Source organism: Anomaloglossus baeobatrachus, chromosome 1, assembly GCF_048569485.1.
Source record: "Anomaloglossus baeobatrachus isolate aAnoBae1 chromosome 1, aAnoBae1.hap1, whole genome shotgun sequence".
NCBI lineage: Eukaryota > Metazoa > Chordata > Amphibia > Anura > Aromobatidae > Anomaloglossus > Anomaloglossus baeobatrachus.
This window is the reverse complement of record NC_134353.1, coordinates 647,128,451-647,142,566: the sequence shown is the minus strand read 5'-3', so window position 1 is coordinate 647,142,566 and position 14,116 is coordinate 647,128,451.

Sequence of the window (14,116 nt, the reverse complement as noted above, 5' to 3'; positions counted from 1 at the left end):
CTGCTTACCTGATGCGAGCAAGACCTGGCAAGTTACCTGTAGACTTTGAGATGGGGACTGTGTCACCTGAAGCGGTTCAGGAGATAGAAGATTGGGATACAGAGCGACAACAGCAGTACCGCAAGGTCCAGGAATGCGTAGAAAGGAGCCTGTCCCAAGCAAGAACGAGACAAGAGCAGCATTACAATCAAACAGCTCCAGCAACTCCCTTAGCACCTGGAGAACAGGTCCTCATGAAAAAGCGGAGGGCGCATAAATTAGATGATCAGTGGGAGAATGAACCCTACACAATTATCCCCTCCAACTTTGACAATAGTAAGATATGCCTCATAAGCAAAGATGAAGGCAAGACCTATCAAGCAGTTTCTCGAGACCGCCTGAAAGCGTGCCCCGAACGGTGCAGAACCCAAAAAGAAGTAGAAGAAGTACAAGAAAGTCCCCAAAGTCCAGAAAAAGAGGAAGAGATGATCCAAACAATCCTTGGAAAATTCCCCAAAACTTGGACCCGAATAAACAATGCCATAGTGGTACCAGTGTTGACGTTCCCGCAGTTGGTCGAGCCAGAAACAGAAGAGGTTCCAGATCCACCTAAAGAACCGTTCGCTCCAACACGAGATGACACGCCAGCAGTGGAACAGGAGAATCAACCCCCTGTCAGTGGTGAACCTGTCATACCCTTGGCGACTCTCAGACCACGTAGGCAATCATCACGCATACCTATCAGGGTTAGGCCTACCTGTAGTGCTGAGGTAGAAGACACACCAAGTAGTCAGGGGCAGACACCAGAGGTACGCAGGTCCCAACGCAGCACTCGGGGACAGCCCCCTCCAAGGTATAGAGAGTAAAAAGAAAGAGTACTTATTAGACTGTAAATAGTTATGTGAAATGTATGTAATGTTGTGTATAAAATGTTTTTTTTGGTTGAGAAAATGGACAATTGGGCCACTGGACTATGGGTGGCCAACACCTAGCTGTACATAGTTAGCACCAGTGTGCTCAGCAACCCCTGAAGAAAAACCCGTCCGGCGTGCATAGAGTGGGGTCATCAATGCTCTGACGCACGCCCAGAGCCTACGTTGGGGGTTTTATCGCGGCGGGTCCCCCATGGAGCAGTGTAATGGACACCCGGCAGGGAGCCACACTGGACTCTTATAGTTGTTTAAGGTTGTAACATGTATGTCTTGTTTTGTTTTCTACAGTCCGGGAGTACTGAATTTAACTAAGGGGGAGTGTGGCGCCCCAGGACCTGGTTGCCACAACAGCATTGCCCTCCCAAAGGGTTAATGCTGAGAATGGAGGTAATTGGGAGGTCCATTGGCCAGCAAGTTTAACATCCAACGCAGTTCTCCCTCCGGCCAGCAGGGGGAGCTCTGAACCTGGAATTCCAGGGAGCATTCCTTAAGTCTAACCTGAGGGAGGAAGTAGTGTTCAGTCTGTAGAGAGAAGTGAAAGGAAGCAGACGCAGAGTGTGCTGTCCTGTGGATCTAGGGCCTAGAGCTGGAACAGCTTGGCCCAGGGAAGCAGGAGTAGTAGGAGCAGTACCACCATTGCTGCCGTCTCATCACCCCGGAGGCCTCACACAGCAGCGGCGGCTTAATAACCGCGGACCACAGGTGGCGTCACGAAACAAATACTTTAATTGCTCCCAAGTCACCAGCCATATTAAACTGACACCCACCAGGGCCACGGAGTCGGGCCCCTCCACCACTGACGTCCCCCGGACTAGTCCGGCCCGGCACCGGGTGTCCCATAGCCCTGGGGTGGGCGAGTCAATAACTTATCCAATCTATAGGGGGGATGCAATGACTATTCTATTTTTACCAAGAACTGCTATATTTTTCATTTGGCACCTTTTGCTTAAAATTACTTTATTTAATATATGCTACTATGTGTAATATATGTTCTTTATGTATATTACTTATTTCTGTTAAACATTTAACAAAGAGGTTTAAGGTTTATTGTTAACTGTTTAAATTGCTGCTTTTGACTTTTCTTTAATGCTTTACAGATAAAATGTAACATTTTAACATTATATCATTGACAATTTGGTAGATTTAAATGAAGCTATTACAAGGACATAATATGGTATGATAGGGTGGGATCTGGTGCCGGGTCGTGGATGTCCTGTTCTCTAGAATACAGTTTGCAGATCATGATTTCCTGAATCTCTGCAGCTTCAGAAACTCATTTTGCATTTTTACATTCAGTATAGGTCTCACTGACCTGTCTTCTTTCGGAATAGGAAATATTTGGCTAGTCCAATCGCGGATTCTTGAGCCCTAAACATCTTTCTTTCCTTTAGAGCTTTTTGTAATGGTTGATCTAGAAACTGGTTGTTATAAGGATTTTTTTTTTTTTAAATGGGAATTTTACTAAGGGTAAAGTTGGACCTATTTTTTCTTATTCTCAGGACCAAATGGTCTGATGCTATTGATCCCTGTGTTATCTTCCCTGGATCCAGCATGGGCTGCGGCATTCTGCTCCTGTCTCAGGCCGCTTTCTCTGCTTTTCTGGGCAATACTGCACTCCACTTATATGAGCAGACCTTATAGTCCGGCTCCGCAGGTAGTTAGCCTCTAATGTGGATAGTTTCTCAATTGTAACCTCTTGACAAACCAAGCTCTGCTACTTTTGCCACTTTGCTGGGTAACTCTGCTATATCACTGTGTATCTCTGCATTGGACTCTAGGGCAAAGCCAGCTGTTTTATTTCTCATACTTTACTTGGTAAATTTTCCATATCCCTCTGCAGCACTGCTTTGGTCTGCAGTGTTTTATTGCTGATTAGAGTTCACGTACACTGGCGTATAATATGGAGGAGTGCAATGCGAGACAACATAGCATTGCACTTTACTTTAACCAAGGTTTGTCAAGTGAGGCAGAGCAGAACTGTGAGTTTTTGCTCAGCTGTAATTGGACTGATGAAAAAAATCACATTGACTGCGTATATTGGATGAAACTCACCAACGCAAGTCAATGGGTGTAAGAAAAAAAAGGAAAGGCTCACAGATCATTGCTTGTGGTGTCTGATGTTTACACACAGGTCTCCAAGGAAACAAATAATCAAGCAAAATAAGACAAAACTATAGATAGATGACAGAAAGATGTTAGATAGATAGAATAGCTATAGAATTTGTCAACGCCCCTGGGGCTGATGTCAGCTGTGTAGAGTCAACTGGCATCAAGCACTGGTGTTAGGCCGCTTTCACACTTGCGAGTGACTCACATCACCCAACATGGCTGCACATTCTCCTGACAAGAGCGTGTCAGCTGCATGTATTTCTATGTAGCTGAGGCACTCCTGTGTGGAGAGCGTCAGGCTGTGTCAGGTGATGCGAAGTGAGTCACTCACAAGTGTGATTCCAGCCTTAGCAATGGAGAGGTGTCTATCAGGTGCCTATTGCTAACCCAGTAAGTAAAAATAAAACAACACATGCTTTATTTGAAAGAAACTGTCTCCGACTCTACCTGGTTCACCAATTTATTAAAAAAACAAACAAAAAAACATGCAGGTCCGAAATAGTCCAGGGATTTCAGCGTGAAACCTGAAAGATATAAAAAGAGAGAAATAAAGACCAGAGACTGTCCCTCATTCACCAATTATTTGAAAACGAAAACCCTGGAGCCCCGACGTAGTCCATTGTGTTCCATAACGTTCCCCTAATCTGTATTCCAAAACCTATGGAGCCTCGTTTTGAGAACAAAGCTTTTTCTGTTTCCACTGTAGCCACTTCCGGTGCAGCTGCGCTCCACGAGACCCGGTGACTGTGACAAACAGTGACATTACTGACGTCACCACTCATCTGACATTCTGGGTCTTGCGCTACCCTCTGTGTGACCTGGTGAGAGCCGTGATGAGCAGTAATATTGCGTCACTGATCGTGGGAAATTCTGGGCTGCTGCTGACCAGTAGTGATCTGTGGAGCTGCGTTCTGAGAAAGTTCTCAGAACGACGACCAAAGGGATTGACAAATGTCGTGGGATATTACTCTTTGGATAACGTCGGAACTTCCAGTATTTACTTTTAATCAATAAATTGGTGAACAAGGAAGAGAGAGAAAATATTTATTCCCCAATTAGATTACGTTGGTTGAGAATTTTTTTAATTAATAAATTAGTGAACGAGGGCGTGTGGGGGAGTGTTTATTCAAATAAACTTTTTTTCCCCCTGTGTTTTTTAACTCTATACTTGCTGGGTTAATATTATGGGGATCTGATAGACACCTCTCCATTACTAATCCCTGGGCTTGATGCAAACTGTCAATTCACAGCTGACATCAACCCCAAAACTATTACCCCAATTGCCACCGCACCACGGCAGTCAGAAAGAGCCAGTCAAAGCGCCGCTGTGGGCTGCTAATTTTAGTCTGGGGAAAATAACCATGGGCCTTCCCAGCCTGATAATACCGGCCGCAAACTGTCTGCTTTACCTCGGCTGGTTATCAAAAATAGGGCAGAGCCCACACTGTTTTTTTATATTATTTATTTAAATAATTTTAGAAAATGATGTGGTTATTTGCACTGGTTATGAAAAATAGGGGGGGGGACCACATTATTAGGTTTGTTTTTTACATCTTTATTGTTCACAGCAGTGGAAAGGCAACTTCCGCATACAATAAAGCTGGCTTTAGACTTTTATAAAAGTCTGTGTTTGGGTCCGAGCCCCAGACACCCAATGTCCAGTATGAACCCCAAACTTTATTGTTCGGGTTCGTTCATCCCTATTTGTGATATGCCTTATAAGAGAAATCTGCTTCTTCCTCCTCCTCCTCCTCCAGTTCTGATCACTCTCAATTCATTAAATACAGATTACTGAGGTGGGGAGGGGAGAGCTGGAGACAGACATCATCCTACAAGTTCACCTGAATTAAGGGTTTTTCTTTCATATGATTGCTCTGAAAAATGAGTATTCTTCTCATTGCTGGTCTGTTTAGAAGGGATGAAGATCAGGAAATGAGCGTTCTTAGTGCTCTAAGGCCGGGGTCACACAAGGGTATGAGCTGTCATGTGAATTCTGCTAATTACACTTTACTCATGTGAGAATCGGAGCACAGGTGCGAAGAAGATGGAGAAATTAATCTCTCAGTCTTTTCCATTGCCTGTCTCTGCGTATATTGAACTGCATTGATGTGATCTCAGATTCGCTGCCATTCGCATCATGCAAAGATTTTTCCTCATGCCCAATCAGCATGATATAAAAAGTATTGGTTTGCCCTGGCCCACAGTATAAGATTGGTTTGAAGGCTATCCGATAAAACTTAGGATAGCCCACGTCCGTGTTATATGCTTATGTGAGCGAGCCCTAACTTAGCTGCTTCTCTTTTTTCTCATGGAGGAAAGTGATGGCCCATGCACTGTAATCTAGAACAGGTTCAACACTACCCTCACTAATTAGACTCAGAGGCTATATTCACATGCAGCATTTTTGCAGCGTTTCTTTTGGCATCAAAGGAGTTGCTTCCAAAACACAGGTTTTGCTTTATTTTCGCTACTTTTTTGGTGCGTTTCGTTGCATTTTCTGGTGCAGATTACTGTAAATATGTGATATGTCTACAGTATATTTTTAATAAAGTTAGTTTTACTCACCAAAAATGCATAAAAAATAGTTTGTTCTGTTTTTTTGTAGCATTTTTTCCACTTTCTTATTGCTATTGCTTTATAAGAGTGAAAAAACACTGAGACAATTGACATGCTGCAGATTTCAAAATCGCTGCAGTGCTCAGATTCAGTAAGGGAAAAAAAAAACGTGTGTGTATGAGGTTTCTGAATTCTCATAGCTTTTGCTGGTACTGTAAAACACAGGTTCTTTTTTTAAAGGAAAAAAATGTAGCAAAAAACGTGTGGAAGTAGCTTTACAATGAATGTGTTATAAAATATAATCATCCGAAAATCCCCTCACTGACCAGCATATACAGCACTTGATTTCTTCTAATTCAGTAAATGTGAGTAAAGTTTGAAGCTAAGTGAAAGTGCACAGAGCCTACTGTTCATGAAATGGTTTCACAGGTTTTGGCTGCCAAGAAAACATTGTTTGTTCTGTGGATCACAGTGAAGCCTGCAGTGTACTGCTGCTGTGTGATTTCCCAGCAATGGGCTGAGCCATCATTCTTGTCTGAAAGCCCTTCCATAGTCTGCCACAAAGACTCTCTTATACAATGGGCAGCATACACAGTAAAAGTACAAAAGCAGACATAAAGGCAGAAATACTTAAATATGCTGTTACTTAGTGTAATTATAATTATTTGACAATAGTAATGAAAAATTTCTGGTGTAGTTGACATTTTAAGCACCGTTAGGCATAGCCTTCTTTGTAATAAGTGTGCTGATGTGTGTGTGTGTGTGTGTGTGTGTGTGTGTGTTATAACAATAATACAGCTTGACCAGTGAATTACATCAATATGACGATCATGAGGCTTTCTATTAGGCTGGTTTCAGACATCCGTGTTTTAGGTACGTGTGACATCCATGTTAAAAACGATGTCACACGTACCCATGTTCCCCTATTGTGTACTCACACGGCCGTGTTGTCACACGGACCGTGTAGCCCCGCTAATCCCCGCACGTTACACGGAGACATGTCCGTTTTTTCTCCGGCAGCATGGGTGTCACACGGACCGCACACTGATGTGATCCTTGTGACATCAGTGTGACACGGGTTTTTAAATAAAAAGATTTTCTAAATTTATCTGTATCTAGCGCAGCTGTCTTCTGCTCTGCTGCCTCCAGCTCCTGACCCCAGCTCATTATTTTCATTGATTATTCACTGCAGTGAGCAGCTGGGAGCAGGGGCATCGCGGGGACAGCGCTGGAGACTGCACCGCCGAGGATAGCATCGCTGGGGACATCTGTGCCTCCCCCGTGCCAGCAGCCGTGCTGCTCAGATCCGGATCTGCGGTATGGCTCGAGGGACTCTACTGGACCCGGGGGTTGCGTGGACACTTCGAATAAAAAGGGACGTATTTGTACGGGATTTACTGTAGTTAGTCTGTGACCCCACCAAAGGTGTGTAGTGGGATGTGGCACCACCGCTGCTGTTATGGGGTACCCGGGGTCGATGGGATGGCAGCTGGATATTAACCCCTCCGTGGGTAGGGATGGATGCCCCGGGGCCCAGGGTTGTGCCGGGTTGCAGGGACCAGTAAACTAAAGGCCGCTTTACACGCTACGACATCGCTAAAGCGATGTTGTTGGGGTCACGGAATTTGTGACGCACATCCTGCCGCGTTAGCAATGTCGTTGCGTGTGACACCTATGAGCGATTTTGAATCGTCGCAAAAACGTGCAAAATCGCGAATCGGTGACATGCCCCCCTATTCCCAATTATCGTTGCTGCTGCAGGTACGATGTTGTTTGTCGTTCCTGCTTACAGTTCGGTTGTCCTGGTGCTGGATGAAGTTGCACTGATGTGTGGAGTCAATAAACACAAAGTCCTTTTGGTAAACCAAAGTGTTGGTGCCCGGCCGCAGACGGGTGTATCTGATCCCACACCCAGGTTAGTAGTCAATGTCTCTCTCCTCTGCACGCTTTGTGTTGTGTGTTGGACCTCCCTGTGTGAAACACGGGGGTCCGCTCTCGGTCCTTTGGTTGGGAGCCTTGCTCGCTGACGCTGACCCTTGGGATCTACCGGGCCCTGGCGGATGCCCTACCCCTTTTGGTGGGTGGTTGTCTCTTTTTGGGACTTAGGTTGGGACAGGACCTATAATTCTGCCCTCAATTGGTTAATTAGCTAGACCGTTGGTTTCGGTCCTGGCTTCAGGGTCCAAGTACCCCATTGTGTGCACGGTTTCTGGGTCGGTTCTCCGGTGTCAGTACCGGTGGGCTACAACCCTGCCCCGGTCCACCTCGGATCTCCGGCAGCCGTCTTCCCGTCTCCTGCTGATACTGGCCACTGTCTGCCACCTAGTCAGTACGCCAGGGCTCCAACCCCGACGCCTGTCAACTAGCACCTCCAAACTCCAACTCTCCACTGCCAACTCTCAACTCTAAACTGACTGCTTTCCCGCCCCCAGATTCTCCAGACCCCTAGGTGGGCGTTTCTCATTCGCCTGGTCAGGCCCACTGGTGTGTCTGTACTACCCAAAGTGGGGGTGGCTAGGATTTTAGGTCGGCTGAATGTAACCCTGTGTGGGAAGGTGTTATGCGAGGGCCTACCTGTGTGACTACCTGGTTTTGCCAGGGCGTCACACATCGCTAGTGACAGGTGAGTATCCTGCCAGCAGTGTGTGTGCAGGGACGTCCAGGAGGTCATCGGATTTCCCAATGATCTCTGATGAGCTCCTGATGACACCCCTGCGACAACTGCGCTACAGCGAGTGTCACGATGGTGACTTCCAGGGGTTCATGAGAGTTCATTGGGAACTCCAATGACCCCCTGGATGTCACTGCACAAACTGATTTTCGGACTGTGAATAATCAATGAAAATAATGAGCGGGGGTCAGGAGCGGGAGGCAGAAGACAGCATCGCTGGATACAGGTAAATATAGAACATCTTTTCATTGCAGAGATACGTGTTTTACCTGGTACATGTCACATGTATGCAAACACGGATGTCACATGTGTGACACACGCATGACATATGTGTGACACGTGTGACCATAACCATGCATGTGACTGGTACCTGATAAAACACGGACGTCTGAAACCGGCCTTACAAATATGGGCCTGACTCTTATCAAAAGCCATCAACATTTTCCTGGAGACAACTCCTATTTCACATGATGTGACGTCTGTTTTGTGTCTAGATGATAAAGTGTAGTTTACAGTGGGTGTAATTAGTAAATGTGATTACACAAAAGTGTGCTCTCAGACAGTGTGCCTATGGCTGGACTCGAACATATGAAAAAACGTTCCTATTCTCGTCCAGGAGAGTAGGACAATTTCTCACTTGTCATCCGTGTGCTCTCAGTGTGCTCTCAGTGTGCTTTCAGTGTGCTGTCAGTGTGCAATCCGTTTTTTTCTCAGCAGCTATTAGTCATTTACAGGACCATTTACAGTGTTTTGTGCTACATGATAGGATTGTATCCATAAAAACGGACGTCACTAGGATGGTCCGTGTGCCGTCCGTTTTTTTTCTCGCACCTATTGACTTGTATTGGCAAGTCTCGGACAATTTTGGCAGCAAATCGCAGCATGTTGTGACTTTTCCCTCATCCAGAATCTGGATGAGAAAAAAAAGATGATCAACTGCTTTGTCTTACTGACTAACATTGGTCCGAGTGCAATGAGAGATTTTCTCGCATTGCACTCATCTGATTCAGACACTCATGTGAGTGTACCCTATGTACCAGTCCGGCACTGCAGTCTTGTCATTTGCCATGGTTGGGGTCTTGCAGGAAGATTAACTGGTGCTCGTCACACATTCCCTTGCTACCTTCATCATCACCTAACAGAGTAAACTGTACCCAGAATAAGGCGAGTTGAGTGCAGAATCCTCTCAAGTTTAAGGATTGCGATTAAGAACCTATTAGAAGAGTTGCTGATCATGAGCCCTTGTGTGTTGGCAGGTTGGAGGCTTCCTGCTTTAATTTTTTGGAATTATATTTATCTGCTTATATCATGTAAAAGTTCCATTTTCAGTATTGCCTTCTAGCCATTGCTACGACACAGCTCATGTGGATTTGTGGCACCCCTGAGGCTTCAGTCGCCACAGAGGTACTGCACCTCAGCCAGAGGTGTGGTGCCCCACCCTGGGTAATGAAGAGGTCATCCACTGGTATGCACACAAAACACACAACACTCTGAGTTAGCAGCTCTCCACAGGGTCAGGGTTAGGGTTTGGTGCCATTAATGCTATATATAGCCACCATTGGTGATGGCACCTCCCTCCCCCTAATCCGACACCTGGGGGGTGGAGTCTAGTTAGTGAGAGCAGTCTGTGACAGAAAGTTAGGGAGTCGAGAAGGAGCAGTGGAGGAGCAAAGACCTATGGTCTGGAGCTGGTGCAGCTCGACCAAGGCACAAGACAGAAAGGGCACATGTGCCATACTCCCGTGGCCTCGTTCCACATACGACATATTGGAATAGAGGGACTTGGCCGCAGAACGGGAACTGGTCCCTAGAATAGAGGAGAAGAACCAACGTGCTCATCTAGTAAAACCAGAGGCTAAGGACACATCTAGTACCAAAGCCAACTCCGCACACGAATCCGCTGGAAGGTGACCACATAGAGCCAAGGGATCGAGCTTCAAGCCACCCTACAGGGTTCACGGACGCTGGCTCAGGGCACTGTATGCGTAGGTGCGGGACAGGCAGATGAGAAGTCAGTGCAGGAAGACGACCAGGAAAGGAACACTAGAAGGGTGCACCAGTCTTGACCTCCGAACAACCCGGGATTGACTGGAGCCCATCACAATGGAACTCAGCACTCCAAATGCGGTCACTGATTAGTCGTGTTACCTTGGAACCTGCTACAGTGAGTAAAAACCTTGAGACTGCATCCCTGTGTCATTCCGTTATTCGCCTGTGCCTCCGGCCCTGCGCCCCCAACATCACCTATTAATACTCCTAACAGCCCTAGGGCCCAGCTCTACCTGGGAAGAGCTATACCAACCAAGCTGCATCACCATCTGCCCCAGCGATCCCCATACCGCAGCGTCGGCTATCTCTGGCCGAGTACCACAGGTGGCATCACAAGAGACTACTACTTTTTTACCCTGTAAATAACCCTCCATTTTTTGACCACCACCGTAGTCACGGAGCCAGGTCCCACCACCATGACATCCCCCAAAGAACAAAAGCTGCTGCCCGGTAACGAGTAACCCCCACGGCCCCGGTGCGGGCGCGTCAGATTGGCTATTGCCAAACTAAGTGCTCCAGGAGCAATTATGTTATAAAGCTACTGTATATATTCCTCATCATGGTATGTAACCAGCAGTAATGTACCTTAAGGCTATATGCGCACGCTGCAGTATTTTCTGCACACAAACTGCAACCAAAACTGCACCTTGTCAGAGAGAGCCTGGAAATGTAAAAAAAATGCTTGTAATGTAGGCGGTTTTTTAAAGGAGAAACAAAACATGATAGGATAGGATAATGAATAGATAGCTAGAATAGATGGATAGATATAAAGAATAGATAGATAGATAGAACATATAGAATAGATAATAAGAAAGAACAGAGAGAATGCATAGAAAGAAATAACAGAATAGCTTTATAGAGCGATAGCCAGCTTATTCAGCCATTTTTTTAACTTTTAGGGGGCTAAAAAAAATGATGTAAGGTCCCCCCATTTTTCATATCCAGTGCAGGAACAGCAGCAGCTGCAACCCAAGGGGATCCCACGCTTTTTTTTTAATTATTTGATTTATTTTAAAAAAAAAAGTATAACGTGGGGTCCCCCCATTTTTCTAATACCAGCCATGGTACAGCAGACAACTGGGGGCTGATATTATTAGGGTAGAAAGGGTCATCGTTATTTGGCCCTTTCCAGCCTAATAATAGCAGCCCACAGCCGACTCAGAAGTGGCACATCCATAAGATAGACTAATTATGGCGCTGTACCCAATTCTTCCTGATTGCCCTGGTGCGGTGGCAATCAGGGTAATAAGGGGTTAATGGCAGCCCATAGTTGTCACTAAGCCCTAGGTTAGTGATGTCAGGCGTCTATACAACACCCCACATCACTAATCTGTATGTGAAAGTGAATAACCACAAACGGCCAAAAAATCCTTTATTTGAAATAAAATATAAAGCCCCCTCTTTCATCACTTTATTACCCCCAAACACCCCTCCAGGTCCGAAGTAATCCTCTTTAGCTCTGATACATCCCTGTCCTGTCACAGCGAGCATCATAGAACATGACTGCCAGCTGTGAGTGCAGCAGACAGAGCCGCAGTGATCAGAATATACAGTTAGGTCCAGAAATATTTGGACAGTGACACAATTTTCGCGAGTTGGGCTCTGCATGCCACCACATTGGATTTGAAATGAAAATATTTTTATTTTCAATATTTTGTTGCGAATCCTTTGGAGGCAATCACTACCTTAAGTCTGGAACCCATGGACATCACCAAACGCTGGGTTTCCTCCTTCTTAATGCTTTGCCAGGCCTTTACAGCCGCAGCCTTCAGGTCTTGCTTGTTTGTGGGTCTTTCCGTCTTAAGTCTGGATTTGAGCAAGTGAAATGCATGCTCAATTGGGTTAAGATCTGGTGATTGACTTGGCCATTGCAGAATGTTCCACTTTTTTGCACTCATGAACTCCTGGGTAGCTTTGGCTGTATGCTTGGGGTCATTGTCCATCTGTACTATGAAGCGCCGTCCGATCAACTTTGCGGCATTTGGCTGAATCTGGGCTGAAAGTATATCCCTGTACACTTCAGAATTCATCCGGCTACTCTTGTCTGCTGTTATGTCATCAATAAACACAAGTGACCCAGTGCCATTGAAAGCCATGCATGCCCATGCCATCACGTTGCCTCCACCATGTTTTACAGAGGATGTGGTGTGCCTTGGATCATGTGCCGTTCCCTTTCTTCTCCAAACTTTTTTCTTCCCATCATTCTGGTACAGGTTGATCTTTGTCTCATCTGTCCATAGAATACTTTTCCAGAACTGAGCTGGCTTCATGAGGTTTTTTTCAGCAAATTTAACTCTGGCCTGTCTATTTTTGGAATTGATGAATGGTTTGCATCTAGATGTGAACCCTTTGTATTTACTTTCATGGAGTCTTCTCTTTACTGTTGACTTAGAGACAGATACACCTACTTCACTGAGAGTGTTCTGGACTTCAGTTGATGTTGTGAACGGGTTCTTCTTCACCAAAGAAAGTATGCGGCGATCATCCACCACTGTTGTCATCCGTGGACGCCCAGGCCTTTTTGAGTTCCCAAGCTCACCAGTCAATTCCTTTTTTCTCAGAATGTACCCGACTGTTGATTTGCTGGCGGGACGCAAAGTCTTGAGGCAACAGGCTGACTGGAACACAGATAGACAGTTGACATTTTCAACAATTGGTTTACAGTTGTAACATGTTTTGTACTTGATGTGCAGCAACCATGGTTACCCTTGAATTGCCGCAATGTCCTTCAATAACTTATCTAGACAATTTGCAAACACTTGCAGCCAACCCTTCAGATTTCACGCCAAATTTCCTAACACACTGACATTACTTTCATAAATAATGTAGCAATCCTTTTCACACTTGGGTATTAGCTTTGAGACTCCTTTTATGTGACTTTTCTCCTTACCCCTCTCAAATTATTAATTTCTTCACCCTTTGTCACAAACCACCGGGGGGGGGTCACTCAGAAATCCCCCCGCGCTGGCTACCAGTACGTCACAATCGGGGGGTAACAAGTGGGGGTCACCCCTCCTTTATACCTCCCGACCGACAGACAGAGCACGTGACGCGCTCTCTAGCGCCCCTCTTATAGTCAGGCCAATTATGGAATTGCCCGACCATAAGCCAGGAGGCCGCTATACTACTTATGCCGATTATTGAAGGGTCCCCGGTGAGAGTAAGGTATATATTCCCCCGACCTCCGCGGGCGGAATATATAAAATCTCCCCGAATCTCACTGGCCTCCCCACAATAATCCTTGGCACAATTCGCTGCCACCAACCGATTTACGGTAACTATTAGCCGAACACACAGACGTGGGATTCAAGATCGAGATAACAGAACAGCCCAAGATTAATTATATAATTTAATCAGCCTAAAGCACACTAGAAACTACAATATATACAATAGGGAATCTACAGAATATACATAGGTCAGAGTACAGTTACAGTCAAAGCATGGGTTACAAACAGGCATACACAGTTCCAGCAGTTACCTTGTTGCGTCTGGCCACAGGGGGGCGCTGTACCCAGGTTTCTAGGATCCTTCCCACAGATGTTTCCTACACGTGCCCCCAGCGAAAAGAACACTGGAAAATGGCCGAAGTAGGGTTATCAACCTGGGCAAATCCAGGTCCCCTCCTACCTTAGTGACCTCAGAGGGAGCACTGCTCCACCCCTGGCTTGAGTTATGGACAATCCACAACATGGAATATGGGCCATAACTTTGCCTGGGAGCGTCGTAGGCGGACGCCAATGCTCTCATTGTGACAGTTATGAATTTAGCTACAGAACGAGGGGACTCATGACCTGCCTGCCAGTTCCCCATTGGCTGATAT